This window comes from Haliotis rubra, unplaced genomic scaffold (assembly GCF_003918875.1).
Source record: "Haliotis rubra isolate DU_JTF1 unplaced genomic scaffold, ASM391887v1 Scf849, whole genome shotgun sequence".
NCBI lineage: Eukaryota > Metazoa > Mollusca > Gastropoda > Lepetellida > Haliotidae > Haliotis > Haliotis rubra.
The window spans coordinates 363,318-390,436 of record NW_025767578.1 but is presented as its reverse complement, the minus strand read 5'-3'; the positions used below and the strand labels follow the sequence as shown (position 1 = coordinate 390,436).

Below are 27,119 nucleotides of genomic sequence, written 5' to 3'. Positions count from 1 at the left end.
GCCCAAGACAATTGAGGTTTTCGGTATTTTGTTACAGTGGTTGACAGTGGCGTCGAGTCAGTGTCATGTCCGGACTGTGAAAACACGTTCAACACTGCCAAAGATATACATGATGTGCCAGGAAGTTGCATGTAAGTTTTGAGAGGTTGTATTTGCTGATTAGTTAATACATTCTTTGTCAGAAGAAAACAACAACAACAACAAAAACACACAGTTTAACACAGCGTAAAATCACCTAAAGATCAGACGAAGTTGTTGCAGAGATTTGTTATTTCACAGACACCTGCAGTTGTATAGCCCGGAGCACTGACGTGAAGGCAGATCCGGTGTTTACAAAGAGTAAGAATGAACCTTCGCTACACCGACGTTCTATTGCTACACTGTTTATATAGTCATCTTGGGGCCAGTTTACCACATTGACATCACACAAAAGTTGTATTGGGAGTTTGTCTATGTCTACTTCAGGGCTTGGAAGGCCTACCTCACCTGCCTGGAAACTGCTACCGACGACTGCCCCCAAGGCAGTGGCCAAGTTGAGGAGATCGGTAACTTCTACGGTTACATCAGTCATAACTGCAGTGAGTATATCTGTTTCAGTACATGAATACATAATGTGGGTAAACAAAAATATACTCAAAGGCAAAAGTTATTGTGATTGACTTGATTTGACGCGACGAGAATTAACATCTGATATTTTTATGATGAGACTTTTTAGTATTGCAAGAAGATCATTCAACAGGATTACAAATGGCACACTTTAAACTTTTCTGGCGGACACATGCTAATGAGGTCAAAATGAAATTCACACAGTCAATAACGTGTATGTCGACCATGAGCATTGATGCATGCTTGACACCTGCGCCTGATCGAGCCACTCAAACGGCGCAAGAAGTCTTGTGGAATGGCATTCCATATCTGCGGAAGCACCTGGTGGAGTTCCTGAAGCGTGACTGGGGGATTTGGCCAACGTCGTAATCTCCACTCCATTTCGTCCCAGACGTGTTCGACGTGGTTTCGTCCATCAGCGCAGTGCCAGAGGAATCTGGAACATGTCTCCACTCGCGGGCTCACCATTGCAGATGTTGTCTGCACCGGTGACGGATTGCCAAAGTTTGTCGTCTGAAAAGACGTCTAGCACGTATCCCGTGTGCGGCCAGACGTCGGCGAATGGTGCTTGGCGATATCCTGTTGACACCTAGAACACTGTTCTGTCTGTCAGTGTGGCTGGTTGGAATCTTTGGCGGAGATGGGTGGTTCCATTCCAACGATCGTTGCGTGGCCTGGTTACAGGTGGACGGCCACTTCGGGACTGTCTGCAACGACGGCGTTTTGTTGATAACGTCTTCACAAGCGGCATATGTTGTCCCTGTGCACGTTAAACTGCTGTGCAAGCGGCTTCAAGCATTCCAGTAACTCGCCATGTTTCATTTTCAGTAAGCAGTGGCGTAGAGAAATGAAAGCAGATTCCTCCAAATTTGTTTTTCGGACCCGTCGACGTCTAAACAATGATTTGGGTGACCATGATTCGAGGTTTAAAGGGCGCCGTTGATGCCTCTTTTTCCACGGACTTCTTGAGAGCACGAAAAACGCATGCAAAACAAAAACTACCGACAGGGCCCTGTTTGGGTTAAGGATTAAGTGTATTATAAAGAATATTCAAATGCGTTATACAGATTTTCTCATTTATATCAACAAATGTGTTGATCACACTAATTTTTGCCTTTGAGTATACATTTATAAAATGTATCGGAATAATGTGTAATACAAGGCAAAATATTATCATTTAATAAACAATACCTTAAATATCATTCATAACAATATATTAAATAAAATATATCAGTTAATGTGTTAACCTTGTATTCCGGTGTAACAAGCATGTGTAAAGACGTGCGAGGGTTATTTCCGGAATTTGTCATGTAGTAGCAGTTGGGTAAGGGTGGCCGTTCAGTGTGTATCATGTTGCAGCGCTCACCGACGCCTGTCTCTGCCAGAAGGCGTTCTGGGAAACACATCTAACAAGTACGGGCAACGCAAACTGCATGTAAGCCACATAATGATCATTGTTACGGCCAGTGTTGTTACTTTTACATTCGTGTCGTGAGTAACTAGCTTATGTATTGTTCCAGTGTCCCTTGTTTTCCCATGTTGTTTTCCAATGTTGTTTTCCCATGTTATTTTCCCATGTTGTTTTCCCATGTTGTTTGTCATGTTATTATTCCATGTTGTTTTCCAATGTTATTTTCCCATGTTGTTTTCCCATGTTGTTTTCCAATGTTATTTTCCCATGTTGTTTCCCATGTTGCTTTCCCATGTTGTTTCCAAAATGATGATCAGTTTTCCTGATACGATAAGCCGTGTTTTCCATTCTCCACGTTTGAAGTTTTAGTCACAAAAGTCACGCACAAGTGTACAAGTAAGCACACATGGTTTCTCCATACAACACACGATATAACCCACAGTGCCATACTATGCAGTGGCACACCTGGTTTCTCCATACAACACACGATATAACCCACAGTGCCATACTATGCAGAGGCACACATGGTTTCTCCATACAACACACGATATAACCCACAGTGCCATACTATGTAGTGGCACACCTGGTTTCTCCATACAACACACGATATAACCCACAGTGCCATACTATGCAGTGGCACACCTGGTTTCTCCATACAACACACGATATAACCCACAGTGCGATACTATGCAGTGCACCATGAAAACAGTTTGTTTAGGCGACTGTGAACATAAGTATTACAACTGTATCACAGGTTTTACAAGCCCTTGCCGCACAAGTCCATATTTCTTCAACAAGCCATCAGTAGGCGACCGGCAAGCAAGGCAACAAACAATCAAACTTGATGTAGTCACTTAAAAAAACCTCACATCATGAATAGATGCGTAAAACAAATCAAAGTTTGTCATCCATGTTGAAGGTGCACCGTCACCGAGAATGGCAAATTCAAAGTATATTCCACTTAACACCTCTTTACTTTCGCCCATATACTCACGATCTCCATTTTCCTACGGTACTAGAAAAAGAACTCTTTCCAATTCGTCCCTCAAATGAAACAAAGTACATTTGCCCATACGTCTTAGCAATGTATTTGATGTATATTAGGAATTTGTTATATGTTTGCATTTATCTAAACAATTCCTTGTATGACTATAGATTGTATTTACGTTATTTTATATAATCGTCTCCCAGACAAACCGATCCCGAGTGTATCCTACCATTCGATATACATCCAGATATGGCACTGGGTCAATGTTTGATTTCATTCCATACAGAGCGGCAAAAACTCGCATCTCCTGTTTGAGAGGAAAGAGGGGACTCGCTTGTGACAACTCAACGTCAGTAGCAGGGCTGGCTGTAGCAACTGAAACGTTCATCGGCTCATTCGGTGCCTGTAGTACGTATACATGCCAATTGTGTTACATAATACTTTAACTCCTGACACATGTTATACAGCTATGTATACCCAATGTAGTTCACTCTTGAGCGGGGACTTTGAAGGTCAAACAGTCCATCGTTGTAGAGCAACGAAATATCATGGGGAAAATACATACGTCATCTCTGCACATTGACTAAACACGTTGCCAATGTCAAGGCAAAACGTTTTTACAGGGCATGCGTTCCAGTTCCATTAGAGTAACTCAGGGTTTCAATGTGTACGTCATGCTAGATGCACGTGGAGTGAGATATCTGTACAACGGAGAGCAGAATAGTCATCAAAGGTTTAGGGATGAGAAAGCATCATTCCAGCAACAACTCCAAACCCAACAAAGACAGTCGGGCCCATCAAGGTCCGAACTACACCAGTCTATCCTTCCGAGTCATGGCGATAATCTGCCATGTTGCAAAGCGTGTACCAGTGATCATCTATATAATCAAACTGCATCAATATTCTAGATCTCTTTGTTAACCAACGTGAACACTTCGTTAACAGGCAGTAAAGGACTTATGGTAAACATTGTCATGCACCATGTGTTCATCGATGTCGACATTGTCTGCTATTAACTTCTTTGAGTCGCATCTTTAGAAGATGGTGAATCAGGTAAGGAACAAACTTTATGGATGAACAACTTCTTTATTCGGAAGATGCGATGTTTCGATACAGATTCTTGTATCGTTGTCAAGTAAGTTGTTCATCCATAAAGTTTGTTTCTTATCGTCTGCTATTGCATCTACACGGATCTAATATACACACGAACATAAATTATGCACCCCTAATCCAAGGGCAACATAGTTAAACTTTTAGGCCTATCAGGCTATCGTACCTTGACTTAGTGGAATCCACACGCACAATATCTGTTTCACACAATATCTCAAAAGCTATGGGTCGCATGTTCACCTGCTGCGAAGGCGCCAAGGGTTAGGAATTTCATTATTGCAATATGTGCACGACAGTTTTCTGAACATTTTCAAAGACAACAGTACTAAGAATTCAAGTAACTTTCCTTGACATGGCAAGACGTAGACTTTCAGAAAACATAAGGTGGCATGCCTGACGCCAGGGTGTCCTGCCGCAACACCGATGTTAACTTTCACAACACGGATATTAGTTGACTTGAGGCGAAGTACGTGGATCGTCCAAGATCTCGAAGAGCTAGGACGATCTATGATCGTAATGACTGTTTTGGATTTTGAAGGTGAAGGACACACAGCACATGTTTTCTGAACATTTATTCACCTCACAAGTATGAACTCTGTTTTAATGTAAGTAAGATTACTGATGATAACTTCCAAAACGTGGCTTACATGTAAGAAACGGTAATGTTCGTTAATCATCCCAGAGCAACTGGCTAACTACAGTTTTCATTTATGATTAGACTATAAATGCAATGTCTATGTAAGTTCTGCATGAGACAGAAAGTTGAGAAAACCCGAGTTTCATGATGTGTACTTTTTATTTGTGTGGCGGATACGATATCCAGTCAGGAAGCAAACTTCCTATGTACTTGTATAATTTCTTATGTTTGTTTGTTTTTGACAAAATATGCATTTTCCATCTCAGAAAAACACTGTACAGTTTTGAAAATAGTTGCTATAAGATGTATACACCATTTTATCCTCATGACAAACTCAAAAGGAAAATTTAAGATAGTATCTATAAATTGTAGAGGCTTAAATAATAGTTTCAAAAGGAAACAAGTTTTCAGGTTTTTAAAAAAAAAAGGCACATATTTATTGCTTGCAAGATGTGCATTTCACAGCTGACCAAGAACAAATCATAAAACAGCAGTGGGGTTATAAAGAATGCTACATTAGTCCATTTAGAAGTAATGCAAGAGGTACAGCTATCTTATTCAATAATACCTTTAAATTTAAGGTACTACAATGCAAGTTTGATAAAGAAGATGGTAACTATGTAGCAGTAGATGTTAACATTGATGATAAGATATTGACTTTAATCAATCTTTATGGGCCTAATTCTGATAAACCTGAGTTTATTAGGAAAATAAAAGAAATTGCTGGGAATTTAACATGTGATAAACCTATTATGTGTGGAGATTGGAATTTAGTGTTAGACCCTGATAAAGATACTTACAATTATAAACATATAAATAACCCTAAAGCAAGACAGGAATTACTCAAAACAATTGATATATTAGATCTTAAAGACCCATGGCGAGAGTTTTACCCATCAGCTCGAAGATTCACCTGGCGACAACCAACACCATTAAAGCAAGCTCGTTTAGACTATTTTCTAGTTTCCCATAATATTCTCCAGTCCATTGAGAAAAGTGATATCATACCTAGTATAAACTCAGATCACTCTATAGTATCTCTTACAATTTCACTTTCGGAAATTGAGATTAAACTGGGAGACGTAGCTGGTAGACAGTCAGACGTATTACTAGAAAAATACAAATCAACTAAACTTGAATTAGAAAACTTACATAAAGTAAAAACACAAGGCTCCTTTATTAGATCAAAAGCCAAGTGGATAGAACATGGAGACAAACCATCCAATTACTTTTTAAAATTAGAAAGTAGAAATTTTCTAACTAAATCTATCTCAGCACTTGAAAAACCAGATCGAACGTTATTGAGGAAACAACATGAAATCATTCAAGAAGTGAAACATTTTTATGAAAAACTGTATGAAACTGAAGACTGTACACAGATTGATCTGGAAAACCTTTTTGCTAAAGTATCAGTGCCTAGGTTAGACTGTCAAACATCACTTTCCTTAGAAGGGGAGCTGACCTATAATGAAGTACTTGAAGCACTAAAAAAAATGAAAAATGATAAGAGTCCTGGCCCAGATGGCTTCACAGCAGAATTTTTAAAGTTCTTTTGGTTAGACCTCAATAAATATTTGATAAATGCTTTAAATTATGCATATAAAACAGGGGCCTTATCTACTACCCCAAAACAAGGTCTAATCACTTGATTGCCTAAAGAGAACAAATCAAAACTCTTTCTAAAAAATTGGCGCCCTATTACTCTTTTAAATACTACTTATAAATTAGCTGCATCGACAATTGCAAATAGAATAAAGCCAATCTTACCACTGCTTATCCATGAGGATCAAAAGGGTTTTGTATCGGGTAGATATATAGGTGAAGTGACTAGATTTATTTATGATATATTAGACTATACAGAATCATACCAGATACCAGGCTTACAACTACTTATTGATTTTGAAAAGGCATTTGATTCTGTGGATAGAAAATTTATACATAATGTACTTAACTTTTTCTCCTTTGGGCCCAGTATTCAAAATTGGATAAAATTATTTTTCGAAAACATTGAAACAAGTGTTTTGGTTAATGGTTTTGCAAGCCCCTTCTTTAAGGTTACAATTAAGAGGTTGTCGTCAGGGGGATCCTATATCACCATATCCCTTCATATTATGCGCAGAAATCCTAGCAATAATGTTAAGAAATAATAAAAACATAACAGGATTAAAACTTGGTAATATATATTCCCTTCTAGCACAATTTGCAGATGATACCACCCTTAGTTTAGATGGATCAGAAAAAAGTCTCTACTCTACAATGAGTACATTATCCTTTTTTGCTAGATTTTCAGGATTAAAAGTAAACACAGAAAAAACCAAATTGATATGGATAGGTTCCAAAAAGAGATCAAGATACAAACTCTGTAAAGAGTATAAGTTAGACTGGACACAAACACAGTTTAAGCTATTAGGTATTGAATTTGATATTGATTTAGGAAATATGGTTAATCTGAACTATGTAAATAAATTAGATGATATTGAAAAAGAAATGGAACATTGGGCAAAGAGAACTTTAACACCAATGAGTAGAAATATTGTGTTAAAATCATTATTACTACCTAAACTAAACCATTTATTCAGCGGTATACCAAGCCCACCTAAAAATATAATAGAAGCTTTTCAAAAGAAATGTTTTCAGTTTGTTTGGAAATATAAACCAGATAAAGTCAAGAGAGATACAATGTCACTACAGCCTAAGTATGGTGGCATAAGTGTACCCATATTAGAAAACGTTATTGCAGCTCAGAAACTTTGTTGGATCAAAAGACTATCTGTTAGTAAGTCCAAATGGGCATGTTTTTTATCATCATTTAGTTGAGGCAAAAATAGTAAATTTGGCTGATGCTTTCTACATAGAAAACAATATTGTCCAAAATATCCACAACCAATTTTGGAAAGAAACACTGTCAGTATATGCATCATATTTAAATTGTTGTGATAATATGGAACTATCTGTTACGGATGTATTGAATAAGTCAATCTGGTACAATAATAACATAACAATTGATAATAAGCCAGTATATTTTTCCCATTGGTATGAAAAAGGTATAACATATATTAACGATTTCTTCAACGATACAGGAAATTGGTTTAATTTCCATGAATTTATTCAAAAATATGCTTTGAATACAGACTTTTTAACATTTCAAGGGTTGAAACAATCTATCGCCCAATACTTACAAAGAATTAACTTTAGTCAAATACAAGACATCTCTCAAACACCAATATTACCTTATAATATTTCTAAAATCAACAGTACCAGTAGTAGATTATTTTATGAAATGTTGCAAAATTCTAAATTTACAAAACTTAAAAGCTATAGCAAATGGGAGCTTTATCTTAATAAACACATAACTGAAACAGAATGGATAAACTATAGTTTGATGGCAAAAAGATGTACACAAAGCAGTGACTTAAGATGGTTTCAGTTTAAGATTTTACATAATATTCTCAGCACTAATTGTTATTTATATAAGATTGGCTATGTTAAGTCACCAGCATGTTCATTGTGTAAAGATCCAGCTGAAACTATAGCACATGTGCTTTGTAATTGTCAATATGCAATAGCTATTTGGACAAAATTTACTAAATGGATTGAAGGATACATCGAAAGTAACATTCATTTAAGTGAAGAACATATATTATTTGGATTTAAAGGTAAACATAATAATCCTCCTAATGTGGTGATAATAATAATCAAATATATGTTGTATAAATGTAGTAAGAAAGCAGTGAAACCTAATTTTATATGGTTTCAAAAAGAAGTATTAAAATATTATGAAATCTCAAAATTTATTGCCTTTTCTAATTGTAACTATGCAAGTTTTCATTCTTTCTGGTCATCCTTCATCCTTCCATTTAACTGACTTTTCATGTATTTTGAAATACTATAACTGACTGACTGTAACTACATGTATTTTGTATATATGTGTACATATATATATATTAAAAAAGAGGTAATGTGCCGCAACACATTATGTATTTACATCAACACTACTCACTGTACACTTCGTAAAATACTTTCAATTGAACATAAAGCTGCTGTAATGGAAATTGTAGGACTAAAAGTTGGTAGAAGTCCTCCTGTTCAAACTCTGAAGGAATTGAGGATTCCGATACTTATACTGAGCATTCGACGTTTGATTGCACGTATGGCGAGGAAACTGGCAGATGTTATCCTAGCAAGGGTTCCCCACACCAGATACTGATGTGGTCGCCTGAGGTGGCTCATACAGTCTCAACAATCGTTATATGAGAACGTGGCAATATGATTGGTGGCATAGTCACAGTGACCATACTTCCTCCAGATTCATTGCGCAGATCGATGCTCATGATGTTGTTCACTGGATTGTCTGGTCCAGACTCGATTATTTACAGACCGCCGCCATATAGCTGGAATATTTCTGGGTGCGGCGTAAAACTAAACTCACTCACTTCTCCAGATTCAAGCAAAAATGTTACCCAATTACCATTTCAGTTCTGTTTACAGGGTAAAATATGTTACCATTTGAATACGCAGAATTTGTTTTCAACGCATATGCAGAAACATGTAGTGGTTTTGAACTTATCATATCAAAAGAGTGGGTGGTGCTTTATTAATGCCCATGTGTATACATGTAGTTGTGTATGTGCATAGGAATATTTACGTATCAACACATCTAAATTGTGAATCAGGGAATATTTGATTGATTATTACAATTCCGCATTGACGTTTACTTGTCGCTGACCGCTTTGTCTTTTCGTTCATGTGTTTATTAACTTTTATGCTTGTAACTTAATGGCATATAATTGTAGGCATAGACGCAGGATCGGCATGCGAATGTGAAGTAAACTACGTTAAAGCAGATGTCAGTTCAGACAGCAAGTTGTGCACGTGAGTATAATCTCTCATTTGTAGAATCCAGATATGGCGTGAGTATAGGCTGTCGTAACCCAGCATATGTGTTGGATATTAGTTACAGAATACGAATTACTGAAATTATTATTTTAGGGTTAAAGGGATTTTTCAAGGTTGAACATTAATAAGTGAAAAGTTACATTGTGTTGTATATTAATTATATCTTTGTACATTTAATTGCCGAACGATTAGTTGAAAGTGGGTGTCACACGTATGTACATGATACACGGTAAAGAACGCAACAAAATGAAATACAGTTATAACCTTTTCGCAGAGTGAGATATGCTTTTTGTTTGGACTCAAAACAATAGAGAGGTAATTATTGTTACTAACATCGAAGTACATATATATTGGGTGCCACAGAGAGACACTTCAGTTCATCAGCTGTGTGGCAGGGCATCCTGGGACGGTGTGTATGGCAACTGTAGCAGAGGCGGTTGCTGATGCAGAAACAACAATCATCAACATCCCTGGCAACATCTGCGGTATGTTTATGAAACAAATGAGCAAATGTGTTGAACTAACATGTATGGACGGACAGACTGTCCGAATTATGTATTCCCTCCGTAAAGATAATACAGACAAAGATGAATATAATGCTTTTCTCATATGTGATTGTTTAAAGTATTTACTGAAACGTGATATTCAATATTCACAAATTGTCCATCTTGCTCGGTTTTCTGAGCAGTTAACAATTAACGGTAGTCTGCTCACGAATACTATCTATATATTCTTTTATCTATAATCATATACTGACAAACGAAACCTCTACCACTCCCTGATAGGTACTATTTACGTACAAGATAATTACCTCTTCATTAAATCTTTCAACATAAACCAACTCCCTGTCTATTGATCTATGGAATGTATGACTGTCCCTTTGCCAGCTGTAGGTGAATCAGCATGTGCGTGTGAGATAGCCTATGCCAAGGCCAACATCAGCGACAACAACAAGCTGTGCACGTAAGTAACTTGGTTTGAATCAATTCGAATGTAAATGTAGCAGCGAATGTTTGATCGGTCAACAAACGCATGCTATGGGTGTGAGATACCCCGTGTTGTAGCTGACTGATAAAACTAAGCTTGTTACATAGAAAATATTTGGATTTGGAAAGGAAACATATACAGAAGACACATCGGCCACATAGATGTCAAGTATTTCTGTGAAACACCCCAAATGACTTAAAAATGTACACATGATGTCTTGGTTTGGAGATAACAACTAATGGGTGTCTTAATTAACACCCATTGCCTCAGAAGTGTTTGATATGTTCATGACATGTAGAATGCACGCACGCAGGCACGCGCGCACAGAAAGAAATGTGATGCAATCATCATACAAAATGCTGTTCTTCTGGTAACTTAAGAGGTCATGTGAGATAGGAGACAATAGCCAGCTCCGCTTATTTACAGAAAAAGACCAGAAATGTTACAGTACTCTCTGAAGCAGTGGACCACGGGGCCAGCAACCTGCAGTCATTTCCAGATCTTTCTGTCTAAATCTAGTAAAATCTAAGCATAGCACATCACTGCCCCCTTACTGAATCTTCATGTGCAATATATTTTGCTTGGAACATTGTTGCATGATGAACAACACTGCCGCATGACGATATGTGTATACATATCATATGTGTGTTTATATATGTGTCTGTGTGTGTGTTTGCATGTGGGTGAGGAATTTTGATTTTTGACATGTGGACAGCGAAACCAAAGTATACATTGGATGTTTGAGAGGAGCAGCTGGACCGGGATGTAATGGGACTGCCATTGTCCAACTGATCACAGAAGCCGAGGCAACACTGACAGTTATCCCCGACAGTGCGTGTGGTGAGTTACCTCCCCTTCCACATTTAGAACAGCCGCACCTACTCATCTCCTTGTAGAGAACCAAACAGAACTGAAGGCTGAGGTTTTTCTTTCTGAAGCAATGATTCACACAGCTTAACCTACCTTTAACCCTGGAAAGCAGCATATCAAATAGATCGTTGCATGTGTTTTTCTTCAATTTATGAAATTACATATTGAGATACAAATCATGGGAGACTTCTGGACAAACATGAAGACATGTGTTTAATTGACACCACTACAGGATACCAGTGTTAGGTTTCTTTTTCTGTGGTGCTTAAAACTGTACCCATTGTCTATTGTGTGCTATGAAATAGTTCCAGTGGCAAGACATGTTGTAGGATGACATTTCTAAGGACGAGAATAAGATACATTAGACCAGAAAAGCGATTACGTAATTGAAGGGATCTATTGAAAAGGACCAAACTAATTTCATTCACATATTGAGTTCTTGTTAGAGTTTCATGTGTTCATTTGTCCCGGAGCACAATGTATGGACATATTTCTGAAGCCAATAAAACCTTTCCTCCAGCGTTAAACACTACGGCGTGCGGCTGCGAAGTAACGTATGCAAAAGCTAACGTCGCTACCCTAGCTAAACAGTGCACGTGAGTTGTATATTATGCTGTTATATTGAGTGAACCATGGTTGCAAAAATAGTTCCAAACACAATGCGAAGTGCCAGTATGCATAAATGTAGTCATCTGAGGGGAAACATTTAACTATAACCATTTTCCTGTCATTGAAACAAACCACAATTCTCGCTATTGCTGAACAAAGATCTGACCATGTCCAATTCCGGGTCACGTCAAAACGACTTTTCATCTAGCCAATCAGAGGGTCGCTTACCAGACCAGGAATCTGACAGTCTGTATGTGTTTTCTGATTATGCTGCTTCCAAAAAGTTAATGTGGTGTAGTTCAGGACAAGAATTAAAACCATTGTCCATCTCTCGCTTCAGTGGAATAAACATTGAAAACTAGCGAGACTTCATATCCTATGGGAAGTAGTTATACAGCATCGTCTATTCATCAGATATTCTAGAATTTTCTTTGGTTCTGTTTTCAAATTTTAAATCATTGGGTATGGAAGTCTTTGGTCGACTTCTTGTTACTAATTTCTTGTGATCAGTCAAAGTTCGAGAAAGACCTGTCTGGGGTGGCCTTTAATGGGATGTTCCCATGATCTGTGGTCAGTAACAGCGAGAACCTGATTCAAGCCTTAGAACGTGTCGGATATCTGTGACTATAATGGACATCTTGCATGCTGGTCACATGCATATTCAAACTTTGACAGCTTAATAGTATGTAAATGATGGTATGGTGATAAAAGATGTCTTTATGATCACAACATAAACTCTTGCAATTGTGCAGTTGTCCCTTGCAGTGAGACGAAGGCGTTCATAGCGTGTCTGGCTGATAAGACCGGTACTGGCTGTAACACAAGCGTAACAGTGGACATGTTGATCAAACAAGGGGAGACAATTCTCCTTGGAATCGGAGCTGAATGCAGTGAGTCAAGAATTATTGTCTATTGATTCAGAAGAATGGCGCAGTCAGTATAAAATGATTATGATCATATCTACAGGCATGATATTACTTGAACATGCCCAAATATACCAAGTGAAAATTTAGTCCTGTGTCAGTCTGAATTTTTCATTATAAGTACAAAACATATATTGTGTTGTAAAGTCTCTTTATCAATGAACGGCACTGCCCCCTCCCACCACATATACAGATATAGTTTATACACGTTGTACATACAGTTAAATGGAAGCGACAAATTGCTTTCTACATTTTCATAACATATATCTGCTAAAAGCAGAGTTGATTTACAATTTGCCTATATCCCGAGAGTGTGTTTATGAATAAAAATATACAAATAGGAAACTTATTCAATCGTTAACCTGACAGAATTTGGAACGTATGGTACAAGCCAAACTCGGCCATTGCATAATTGTCATACTTGTCCATAATCATAATTAATGTTGTGATTCCCAACTAATTCAAAATATCTTTGCGAATGTACACTTGGTAACTGTAGACAATAAGCCCTGGCATAGTTTGTAGCGGTACATTTTATCACATTATTTTATCAGATTATCATACCATCCAGTTTGGTTCATATTTCTTAACATGTTACAATTAACTCAAATTAAAAAAAACAAAAACTAAGTGAGGCATTAAAAGTAGCAAAATATGATTTTGTAAGTAATTTTCTTTCCAGAGGTAACCGGAACAGCATGTGCATGTGAGATCGCCTATGCTTTGGCCAACACCAGTGACGACATTAAACTGTGCAGGTGCGTCACGCGTGCATTATATGCTTGACATTCATTAACTGTGCAAACATTCCCTGGTCAAACAACATGAGCATATAGTCGTTACCACGTACGTGTAGGATAAAAATAACAAAAAGCATGATTCAAATAAAGGCATCAAGGGTGTGCATTGTGTTGAACTTGTGTATCAATCTGATCGAAACTAAATTCTACAAATTTATTCATAAACATCTTCTACATATTTGTAATTTTGCGCATCTCGAAATACATTCTGCATGTCACCATTTATTCACATGTTAACAGGTTGGGTTTAACACGGTTGTGAACATTCTTTTCATGTCACGTGTTTGTGCATGTGGAAGGAAAGCCCGTGATCCAAGTCGTGATCCAAGTCGTGATCCAAGCCGTGATCCAAGTCGTGATCCAAGTCGTGATCCAAGTCGTGATCCATGTCGTGATCCATGTCGTGATCCAAGTCGTGATCCAAGTCGTGATCCAAGCCGTGATCCAAGTCGTGATCCAAGCCGTGATCCAAGTCGTGATCCAAGTCGTGATCCATGTCGTGATCCATGTCGTGATCCATGTCGTGATCCAAGTCGTGATCCAAGTCGTGATCCAAGTCGTGATCCAAGTCGTGATCCATGTCGTGATCCACGTCGTGATCCAAGTCGTGATCCATGTCGTGATCCATGTCGTGATCCAAGTCGTGATCCATGTCGTGATCCATGTCGTGATCCAAGTCGTGATCCATGTCGTGATCCAAGGTGACATGAGGTGCTGGCAAACCTGGCAACATGGTGTTGGGAGATCCGGGATGGTTTTTATCCATGAGCACAGGGTTCTGGCGTGCCAGAAAGACGCAACACTACACTGCGGTGTGTTAGACGACTGATCAACATTGCGATATCTATGCAGCTATATTTGTAATTCATACATTTTTCCTTTACAACATAGTGAAACGAAGAAGTTCATCGGTTGTTTGAAAGGTAAAACCGGAACCGGATGTGACGGAAGTTCATCGGTGATGCAAATAGCTACAACAGCAGGAACAACTCTGGGGACTATCACGGGCGGAGACTGTAGTGAGTTATCTCCTAACCTGCATCCTCAGGCAGGAAATTTGTACGAAGTTTACTTTCAATTTTTGGTCATTAGTTCGAATTCTCATTTGGGTTTCACTTGTGCTATCGGTCAGAGTGAATGAATGAGTATGGTTTTACGCCGCTTTTAGCAATATTCCAGCAATGTCACGGCGGGGAACACCAGAAATTGGCTTCACACTTTGTACCCATGTGGGGAATCGAACCCAGGTCTTCGGCGTGATGAGCGAATGCTTTAACCACTAACTACCCCACCGCCCCGCTATCGGACAGAACAAACTATGTACAGTTGAGTGGGTATGGGTTGCACATCCTGAATATTATTGTTTAACATTTTACTTTTAGGTTTTACAAATACCACATGTGGCTGTGAAGCAGATTTTGCCATGGCCGACATCAGCGACAACACTCAACATTGCAAGTACGTCGTAGTTATTTATCGTAGTTATTGTTTAAATGGGTAGTGATTATACCATCCTTCACATGGACAGTAGTTACACCAACCTAAACCAACCTTTACACGGGTAGTGATTACACCACCCTTCACACGGGTAGTGATTACACCACCCTTCACACGGGTAGTATTTACAGCAAAGTTTACAGGGGTAGTGATTACACCATGCTTCACGCAGGTAATGATTACACCATGCTTCACACTGGTAGTGATTACACCATGCTTCACACTGGTGATGATTACACCATGCTTCACACGGGTAGATGATTACACCATGCTTCAAACGGGTAGTGATTACACCATGCTTCACAGGTGATGATTACACCACCAAACGGGCTTGATTACACCATGCTTCACACGGGTGATGATTACACCATGCTTCACACGGGTAGTGATTACACCATGCTTCACACGGGTGATGATTACACCATGCTTCACACGGGTAGTGATTACACCATGCTTCACACGGGTAGTAATTACACCATGCTTCACACAGGTGATGATTACACCATGCTTCACACGGGTGATGATTACACCATGCTTCACACGGGTAGTGATTACACCATGCTTCACACGGGTGATGATTACACCATGCTTCACACGGGTGATGATTACACCATGCTTCACACGGGTGATGATTACACCATGCTTCACACGGGTGATGATTACACCATGCTTCACACGGGTGATGATTACACCATGCTTCACACGGGTGATGTGATTACACCATGCTTCACACGGGTGATGATTACACCATGCTTCACACGGGTGATGATTACACCATGCTTCACACGGGTAGTGATTACACCATGCTTCACACGGGTAGTGATTACACCATGCTTCACACGGGTAGATGATTACACCATGCTTCACACGGGTGATGATTACACCATGCTTCACACGGGTAGTGATTACACCATGCTTCACACGGGTAGTAATTACACCATGCTTCACACGGGTGATGATTACACCATGCTTCACACGGGTAGTAATTACACCATGCTTCACACGGGTGATGATTACACCATGCTTCACACGGGTAGTGATTAGACCATGCTTCACACGGGTGATGATTACACCATGCTTCACACGGGTAGTGATTACACCATGCTTCACACGGGTAGTGATTACACCATGCTTCACACGGGTAGTAATTACACCATGCTTCACACGGGTGATGATTACACCATGCTTCACACGGGTAGTGATTACACCATGCTTCAAACGGGTGATGATTACACTATGCTTCACACGGGTGATGATTGCACCATGCTTCACACGGGTGATGATTACACCATGCTTGACACTGGTGATTATTACACAATGCTTCAAACGGGTGATGATTACACCATGCTTCACATGGGTAGTGATTACACCATCCTCCATATGGGTAGTGATTAGGTGTCGACTAGAGTCTTGACTGCATCATATCATGTGCATCTTGCAGTGCAACAAAGACATTCATCTCCTGTCTGGCGGGAAAATCTCAGACCGGATGTGACGGCAGGACAAGTGTTGGTCAGTTAGCTACTTCAGCAGAGTTAGCTGCCTCAGCAACCGGTAACTGTAGTAAGTACATGGAGATCGCTGCAGGTGTCATGCTCGTGCGTCAAGTAACTGCTGATAGATCAACTTGAGGACTGACTGTATTTTGTCGGTTCCATGCAGTAGAAATAGAAAAAAACTTTTGCTAACTTTTGTAAGAAGACGCTAAGTCAATTCTTATTATTAAATTGGGCAATGGATCAAATATGATTTCTACAATGGTTTCATCAAACAGTTATAAGAATTAAAACAGAACAGGAATTACGAGATTAACAAACATTCCAGCTGAAGAATTTCATACTGTGGCTGAATACTGAGTGAATGAGTGAGTATGGTTTTAAGCCGCTCTTAGCAATATTCCAGCAGTATCATTGTAGGGACACCAGAAATGGGCTTCAAACATTGTACCCATGTGGGGAATCGAACCCGGGTGTTCAGCGTGACGAACGAACGGCTTAACCCCTAGACTACCCTACCGCCCCAACTGTGGCGTTATGTGTGTCAGGTGTTTAATTTCTGTACATAGCTTGAAACGCCCACAGAGACAGCAGCCAATCAACGCTGAGTAGCCTCAGACTGTAACAACGGGAATAAGTGTCAGGAAGAAGTCGGTTCTTTTAAATGAGATTCAAATTCAAGTATTGGTTTCATGAGGACGGGTGAGCACAGCTGAAAACTGTCAGACATTTTCGACAATATTTTGGCGTATATTCTATATATTGGGGCCATGTGCACTCACTTATTGAGAGAAATGCATTATGTTGTTTTTAGAGAACTGTGGTGTGCCATTGTGCCTTTAAGTTTCATACTTACTGGGAAATGAATGCAATAACATGTAACAAGTTCACCCAATCACAATGCAGGAAATGCAATGGACACAGCGAAAATTCAATTATGAATTTGCATACTCAACGGCGTTTGTGTTTATTAGTCATCGTCCTTGATTTCGAAATAGTACCCTTGTACTAGAATACTTCACCATGTATGGGCTATAGTGTTACCCATCTGATATTGGGGTGGCATCTAAACACTAAGTGGCATTTCCTGCTCTTTTGTTACCAGGTTTCACGGCTGGATCAGTGTGCGCGTGTGAACTGAACTATACAAAGGCTGACATCAGTACCAGCAGTCTGAAATGCAAGTAAGTATCAATGTGTATCTGTCTCGACTGTACGTGATGACGTACATGTCATGAGTACCACTTATTGATATGTACTGCTTATGATGATCTACGTAAACGTTCTATTATCCCTGTTGATGTTTTCACCCATCCAGCCTTGTGTAAATTTAAGCGACTGATGTGTGATGCTACTCCTCTGGTTTTAAGAATTTTGGCCATGTTCATCTTCTATGCTAAGTTAGTAACAATCGCCGTCGCTGCAGTTTGAAGGCTGCTAATGTAGAACTTTTTATCATGGGCCGATGGATTACATTCACATGAATCTAGAGAAGAAGAAGATGTGGCCCCAGCCTGTCCCTACATAGTATATTGCTGTAGCACAGGCAGGCAGACACACACGGACGCACGCACGCACGCGCGTACACACACGCACTCACACATACACAATCACGAACACTTCATTGAGTTCACTTATCTACATATGGCCCCTACCTGTCCCTACATTGCATATTGCTGTTGCACATGCAGACACAGTCGCGAGCATGCACGCACGCACGCATACACGCAAGCACGCATACACACACACTTGAACACTTGAGTTCACTGAAATGATGAACATAAATTTTATCTTTCGGAAGCGCTTTGGTGAATCACACGTAAAATACTTCCTGATGTCCAACAGTATGAACTTGTCATTAAGTCGTTGTATTGTTGAACACACTCCAAACACATGTCATAACATGTCCAAGTCATTATGTCATCACTGAAAGTATTCTCTGTAATGCCATTACTTTTAGTGACAACCCCACTAAAGTCAAATTAAAACTATAAAACTTATACCTTAAAACTATACTACAAAAGCTTAATGTCCTAAAACCCGAACCATGACCCACTGACGACGACCCGGCATTCAACATGTCCACAAAACGTTTCACACACGTTTCGAAACCTCAGCACACATTCCTGTCCGGTGGTAGCAGGCATGTAACGATGTATCTCTGAGTCACTTGGAGCAGCTCATTATTTCCATCAGTACCATCAACAGTGTGGTGGTCTTCCATGAAACAAAACTGCATGTTGTGAGAAAGTTACTTCCCTTCAGTATTTGTGTAAGTGGCTGTGATGCTGGTGGGTGGGTGGGATTTTGAACTGATGTTGTTTTGTTATTTTCCCATTGTTCCTTCCTCTACAGAGCACTGCAGGACTTTCTCAGCTGCCTGGTCGGAAAGTCCGGAACCGGATGTGACGGAAGTACAACGCTGCGCACGCTCGCGTCTAATATCGACGTCAGCTTGACAGCGTTGGGCCAAACGGAATGTCGTATGTGTTAATTGTGGTCTCGTTTTGATGATAAACATTGAAGCATGGCATCCTTTACACATTGTAACGTTAAGGAAATAATAACATTGAAAGCGAAGAAATACAATAACCATTATCCAGATAGCAGTTGCATGGTTTCAGTTTTTCAGTGTGACGTTCATCGGAATTGAAAGTCACGGCATGACGCCAGGTCCCTTTCTTAACTTTTGCCATCTCAAAACCATTTGAAGCCTTATATGAGGATGTCTAAATATAGTAAGAATAAGATCTGACCATTTGCCGCAAATATATAGTCTGTTTTTCTTACACTGTAAAATTGTAGAAAACGCTTAAAAAATATAGTCTGTTTTTCTTACATTGTAAATTTGTAGAAAACGCTTCAACATCCTCTACACAGTAACATAACAGGCTCAGATGTTTGTGTAGCTTGTAGCGTAACATTTGAATTTTGTTTTGAAGGAACATCGTCTGTACACAGGTGTAGCCCTTGTTGACGATGCTGACATCCCAGCTGAGATGATATGTTAGATACAGCCATGTGTTCCTCACATGGTGACATGATGCATGCATCTTCACCAAGTCTTGAATGTCGTAAAAAATCACAAAGACAAATATGAATTATTCTGTTCCCCCAGCCAGGACATCCAACTGTGCATGTGAGGCAGCCTTTACCATGGCTGACATCAGTGACAACACCATGAAGTGCACGTTCGTATCCAACTCTATAGTATCGGCATCATACTTACTAACATTTAACACTTGTATATCCCAATGCAAACACAAGAGAGTGCTCATTACTCTATGACCATTGTTTAGTGTATACGATGGACTTGGCAAAACTGAAGTATCAAAAGAGGTTCATGTATCATGGCTCACAATGTATCATGGCTCACAGTGCATCATGGCTCCAACTATATCATAACTCACAATGTATCATGGCTCACAGTGCGTCTTGGCTCACAATGTATCATGACTCACAGTTTATCATGTCTCACAGTATATATGACTCACGATGCATCATGACTCACAATGTATCATGGCTCAAGGTGTATCATGAATCACAGTGCATCTTGGCTCACAATGTATCATGACTCACGATGTATCATAATTCACAGTGCATCATGGCTCACAATGTATCATAGCTCACGGGATATCATGACTCACAATGCATCATGGCTCACGGTGCATCATGGCTCACAATGTATCATGGCTCACGGTGTATCATTAATAACAGTGCATCCTGGCTCACAGTGTATCATGACTCACACTTATCAAGGCTCTCAATGTATCATGGCTCACAATATATCATGTCTCACAGTGCATCATGGCTCACAGTGTATCATGACTCACAGTGCATCATGACTCACAGTGCATCATGGCTCACAGTGTATCATGACTCATAGTGCATCATGACTCACAATGCATCATGGCTCACGGTGTATTGTGACTCAAAGAGCATCATGGCTCACAGTGTATCATGGCTCACAGTGCATCATGGCTCACAATGTATCATGTCTCACAGTGTATTGTGACTCACAGTGCATCATGGCTCACACTGTATCATGGCTCACTGTGCATCATGGTTCACAGTGGATCATGACTAACAATGCATCATGACTCACAGTGCATCATGGCTCACAGTGTATCATGACTTACAGTGAATCATGACTCACAATGCATCATGGCTCACGGTGTATTGTGACTCACAGTGCATCATGGCTCACACTGTATCATGGCTCACGGTGCATCTTCAGTCACAGTGTAACAGTGGCTCACAGTGCATCATGGCTCACGGTGTACCATGACTCACAGTGTATCAGTGGCTCACAATACTTCATGGCTCACGGTGTATCATGGCTCACAGTGTATCAGTGGCTCACAATGCATCATGACTCACAATGTTTCATGGCTCACAATGTATCATGACTCACAGTGGATCATGGCTCACAGTGTATCATGGCTCACTGTGTATCATGACTCAGAATGTATCATGACTCACAGTGTATCATGAGTCAAAATATATCATGACACTGATGGTACAGTCTTTAAAAAGAGAAACGCATATAGACCATTTTAGTACAATTTATTTAGAGCAATTTTTTCATGTATTTTCAATGATAAATTGGTGTAATCCACACATCTATAGACAAAGACTTCGCCAACACAACAACAGCCTTTATTGTTTTGTTTCTGTGTACTTGAGTCCACAACATAGCGTCAAAGTCCTGCAATGCGATGGTCAGTTGTGGAAGTATCTACACGTCGATCGATTAAAACCCATATGTGTTCCGTCGGGTTTAGATCCGGTGATCGGGATGGCCATGGCGAGACATTGACGTTAGAACTGGCAAGGTAGCGGACCGTGACGTATGTGAAGGAGCGTTTTCATGCTGGAACAACTCCCTCTGTCGGTCCATAATCTGAGGCATGTGACGTGTAAGGATTTCCTTGATCTACCGATTTGCTGTCAAAATTCCCCTGAAGCACGACTAAATCAGATCTTTGTGTGCTGGATATCGCACCCAACACCATGGCACTGCCTCACTGAATCTGTCGACCTGCCGAATGCAATTAGGAGCAAAACGTAAAGAAGAAATCGTGATTCATCACTGAACCAGACTCTCCTCAGTTTCTAAGGTTCCAGTGCCGGACTCTACGACACCACTGCAAGCGATTGTGCCAATGGAAGTCTCTCAAAACAATCCTTCTTGGTCGAATTCCCACTTCACGCAAGGGATTCCTGACAGTTTGGTCGGAAATTCTTCTCAAACCACAGATGCGTTGTGCACGTCTGTGGCAAGACGATGACGCAAGTGAGCAACCCGGATGTTGCGGTCCTGGGCTTGGGTGGTAAATCTTGGACGGCCGCTTCTCGGGCAATCTTGGGCGAAACTGGTTTGCAGGAAACGATCCCAAAGGGGAGACATGGTGCTCTGATGGACGATGAAATGTCAGACAACTGCAGACTGCGACTACCCAGTTTCAGGGCGGCCCTCAGTTGTTGCATGATGATTTCCTCTTTTTGAGGCAAAAAAAGAATGACAAAATTAACACAACGCCTGCCTGTCGTAGTGGTCGATACCGCATGCTTTTCCGCTTACTTATACACGTGCATTTTGCCCTGCACGTTTTCTTAGAGACGTATGGCGAATATGTCTTCAAATGCTTCCAAAACAAGAGGAAAGGTTAAAATGACAGCGTTTTAACACTGAGGCTGTTTACAATCATGCCAAGATGACGGTTGTGAAAGAAAAAGTCATGTTTTAGCTGCGGCTACATGAGTCCAATCTTTTCAAAATAACCTCCGCGTTTCTTTTTGTGAAGAGTGTATTACAATGGGATAGTTGTAGTAGTATTTCATTGTCATTATTCATAGATTAAACAATCGTCCTCTTTACGGAATACCAATTGCAAAATGAATAAATGGTTAATATTAAAAACAATATACGTGATTCATAAGACGACCATGCATTACAAACTCTTTAATAAACGATTCATACGAAGCCGGACATTAAAACAAATTATACCTGATTCATAAGAGGCTAGACATAAAAAAAACTTGATTTTTTATTGATGAGAAGCTAGATAATAAAATCAACTTAATACATGATTCATAAGACAACCATACATTATAAACAACTTACAAAACAAATCACTAGAAGCCAGATATTGGAAAACGACAGATATTACATAAAAAAGCTAATACATGATTCAAAACACTCCTGACATTAAACACAAACTAAAACCAACATAATGTGACCCATATTTCTCCCTTCAATTCCAGCGAGACGAAGAAGCTTACTTCATGCATTCTGGTGTCTGTTACAAGCGGTTGCGGCTCGGCATCCACCAAAACATCTATCGGCCAAACTGTACAGTCGACATTGACTGATATTGGCCCAACCGTGTGTCGTAAGTATTGCTTTAATGTCGGACATAGGTATGCATATCAGTTGGAGAAAAGGCCAGCATGTTACATATATAGTATACGTTTACTCATACAGCATTGAGGTTTCCCCAAATCAATGGGGAATTGTTTGCATTACGTAACCAGGCGTTCCCTCTAAGTGCTCATGAAGTGTAGAGGGGTTTCCCCTTATTCTCACATTTGTGAACAGCCACAATATTCACTATATTTTTAACATATTATAATTGTGTGTAGGCAACTGCCTTTTTGCCTATATGGCAACTCGGGAGTGTTATAGAATTCAAATTGCCGTCAACTATGACTCTGACATGAATTGTGATGACACCCCACCCCATCACGCTTCATCCCCACGTTATGTATCGTTCGCAACAGGTTGTCTTGTTCACGTAACGTCACCCGGGGACGACTGACATCGTCTCTAATGAGATGATATAGTTTTTAATGAAAATATATTGACACCTTGCTTTTAAACAGCTGTATCTGGAGTCTAATCAGGCATCAACGTGTTCGTGTTCAGTATTATCATTATGCTCATGTTGACGTTGACAAATTAGTTCGATTTTCTGACAATGAGAGTCAACAGGAAACTGAGCCTTGTCTCACACAATACATCAGGTGACGCCTTTGCACGCACAATTGTAATTTAGACTGTGCTCTATTACAGCTCTTACGTCCACATGCCAATGTGAGATCAATTTTAACAAGGCGGACATCAGTGATAGCTCCTCCACGTGCAAGTAAGTTAGATGTATCTTCTCTTGGGGTCTCGACATTTTAACACTTGGAGCAAAGATCAGTGCAGAGTGATTAGTGTACCAATCCTAATCATACACATCGCACTTATATTCTTTTAATATGTAAGTTAGTATATATTAAAGAAAGATGAATTACTACAACATACACTGAACAACAAGTTGCTTGATAACGGTGTTAGAAGCTACACCGAAACGTTGCTCATATTATATTAAAGAAGTTGTATATCCATAGAACTCTCCTTGTTGTTCATCACACTAACTTATAAATGCCACTCAAAGAAGTTACAACATACACTATTTGTGTGATTACAGCTTGAATGTATGAAGTCGTACATACTGAACTAAGGGAGTGAACTATGTTCTGAATCAGTAGTTACAATCCAACCATTTTCTGATGTAATCTCCTGCTGAACTATATTCAAGACCCAAGTCTTCCGTTTCAGATTATTTTATTCATTAACAGTTGAAATAATGATTCAATGTAAATATGTATATGCTCATATTTGCTTCATATATGCTCTATGAATTGCTTATATTGTATTAATATTGTACTATAGTCCCGTGGCCTTGTGGGTACTGGAATAAAGATTGGTAACAGTTGAAACAAAGCAAATAACTATTTTTGTATGACGTCTTCAGAAAATGTAGACTCGAATATTCACAATATTCATGGGATCAGGGCTCCGTTTCACAAAGCTATGGTAGCGCTACGACTGTCATAAGTCTATGTTACAGTATAGGAGGTACGAGAGTCGTAGCGCTACGATACATCTCCAAGTTAAACACATTCTATGTTTTTACTTATCTAAAACGTTATAAACTGATACACTTTCAATTCAAAACAATTTTACACGTAACAGAGCACACTCTCACTATACTAGGCACAAGAAATAAGGGAACCCCCAAGTGGAATTCATAGTTGAAACAATGCTACATAAAAGTTGCAAGCTGATTGCATTCGCACCCTGATCGGAAATCACTTACGGCTTACATCACAGTCAGCACCATATTACCTTTACATGATACACGTGCATCATGCACCACACATGCATTCTGGGCTGTAAAACTGACAGTAAGCGTGTCCCAATATCTCTTGTGAAAATGCCACCGCGACAGTACCTGAAAACGCACAGAAAGGGTAGGCCATTGGCATGATGGAGGGTGGACAATCTCCGAATAGTGTTGCCCGGTTCTTCAGGAAGTCAAAAAGCCTTATTTCCCGTCTCATCAACCGTCAGACACTGGGCGTTAAAACGAGAACCGGTCGAGGAAGACGCCCTAAAACCATCCCCAAGACAAGACAACTTCCTGAGAACTATAGCTCTGAGGAATCGATTTGTCACAGCCCCGGATTTGAAGATGGAATTCTTCAGAGGCACAGGAACACTAATTTCGAACTTTACCGTACGAAACAGGCTCCGTAGCAGAGGTCTTTTCAAAGGCTAACCACAGACGTCTTCGTTATCAGTGGGCTCAGCAACGTCAGAGGTGGGGGAACCGGCAATGGCGACATGTAATGTTTAGTGATGAATCCCGCTTTTATTTGCGATTCACGGATGGACGATTGCGTGTGTGGCGACGCCGAGGAGAGCGTTATGTGAGACCCACGGTACAGGGACACGATTCTTATGGAGGCGGCTCTATTATGGTCTGGGGAGGAATTTCTTTCAATAGGAGGACTGATTTCATTCTTGTACGGGGTAATGATACAGGCCAGCGGTATATGGACGGGATCTTACGGCCACACGTGGTTCAAATGGCTCACAGGGCAGGTCGGAACCTTTAGGACGATAATGCACGTCCTCACAGAACTCGTGTTGCCGTGAACTTCTTGCAACAACAAGGTGTTACAACTTTGCCCGGCCGGCTAAATTACCAGATCTATCCCCTATCGAACATATGTTGGATGTGTTGGAGCGTCGAGTGCGTCTCAGTGACCCTGCACCAGCAAATCTTGATGTGTTAGGTAGAGCACTGCAGCAAGAATGGCACTTGATTCCAAGGGCGACAATTCAGCAGTTGGTGTCCAGCATGCCTGCAAGGTGTCGTGCATGTATTGCTGCTCATGGTGGACACGCTCGTTATTAAGTATCTCTGACATTCATACCGTACGGTTGTGCTATTTAAATTATACATACTTAATAAAGTCAAGGGGTTTCTTTATTTTTTGTGCCTAGTATAGTTCAGTGCAGAATCGGAAAATCCATTCCATTTTAGTTGCACCCATTAGCCGTTTCCTGGAATTCAGCGAGTGGACGAACCCAGAATTGGTTCGAAAGGCGTGTTCATTAACAGTACCGCCAGTGCTGAGCGCTGAGCGTACATGTTATACATGCAATATATAGGACCATGTTTCCTCCGTCCCCTAGTACTTCCAGACATGGTTACACATGACAAAGACCTTTGATAGGAAATGTCATATACTGGAGATGAGAGTACCGCATTTGCGATGCGAGTACCGCAAGTCTCTTATAGACGGAGGTACATGTATGATCATTGTGAAATCAGCTTCCTCCTCACTAAATTTCTTAATTTACACAGGTGCCTCCTTTTCAGAGGCTTTTTTTGTTCACTCCCGTTATGAAAAATGCGATGACTGACTAATATTGTTATACGAACACTTTGGCTATTGTCTCAGGAAGTGAATCATGTATGCTGTGTTGTGGGATCACGGAGCATGCAGTATACTGAAGTGTGCGGTGAAGATTTGGATAGGGAACTTAGACATTGTGGCAGCTATACCTGTAGTTAAATAACGACAAATCGATGTCACAATCGTGTATATAGTACAGCAGAGAGATATGGTAACCGCAGTTGATCTTTCTCATGTATATTTCTGTATGTTCTCTTCCTGAATTGCCCAGGGTTTTGTGCCAGAAGGCCGTGGTTCATGGGCCAGTCTGGTAATGTTCTCATCCGTTGGTGTATGACTCCAACTTCATGGGCCGAACCAGTCTGGCTTAGTGTTGCTAGATACATGCAGCTATTCGTGTCGTGTGTGTTTCAATATGACACCACTGTATCCCTGCTCTTGTTGGAAATCCGCTACCATGTCCCCGTTCTCACTCGATTGTGGTATGTTTATCTTTGCAACATGTTCCAACGCTTTCTGGTTCCTAACAT

At 40.1% G+C, this 27,119-nt stretch overlaps 1 long non-coding RNA gene across 1 annotated transcript; it reads left to right on the top strand.

Moving 5' to 3' along the window:
- Positions 1 to 4,714: 4,714 nt before the first annotated feature.
- On the top strand, positions 4,715 to 26,802 carry LOC124262641. Its single transcript, XR_006894660.1, has 3 exons — positions 4,715 to 4,964; positions 12,890 to 12,891; positions 26,792 to 26,802. It is a non-coding gene; the product is annotated as an uncharacterized LOC124262641 (long non-coding RNA).
- The last annotated feature ends 317 nt before the right edge of the window (positions 26,803 to 27,119 follow it).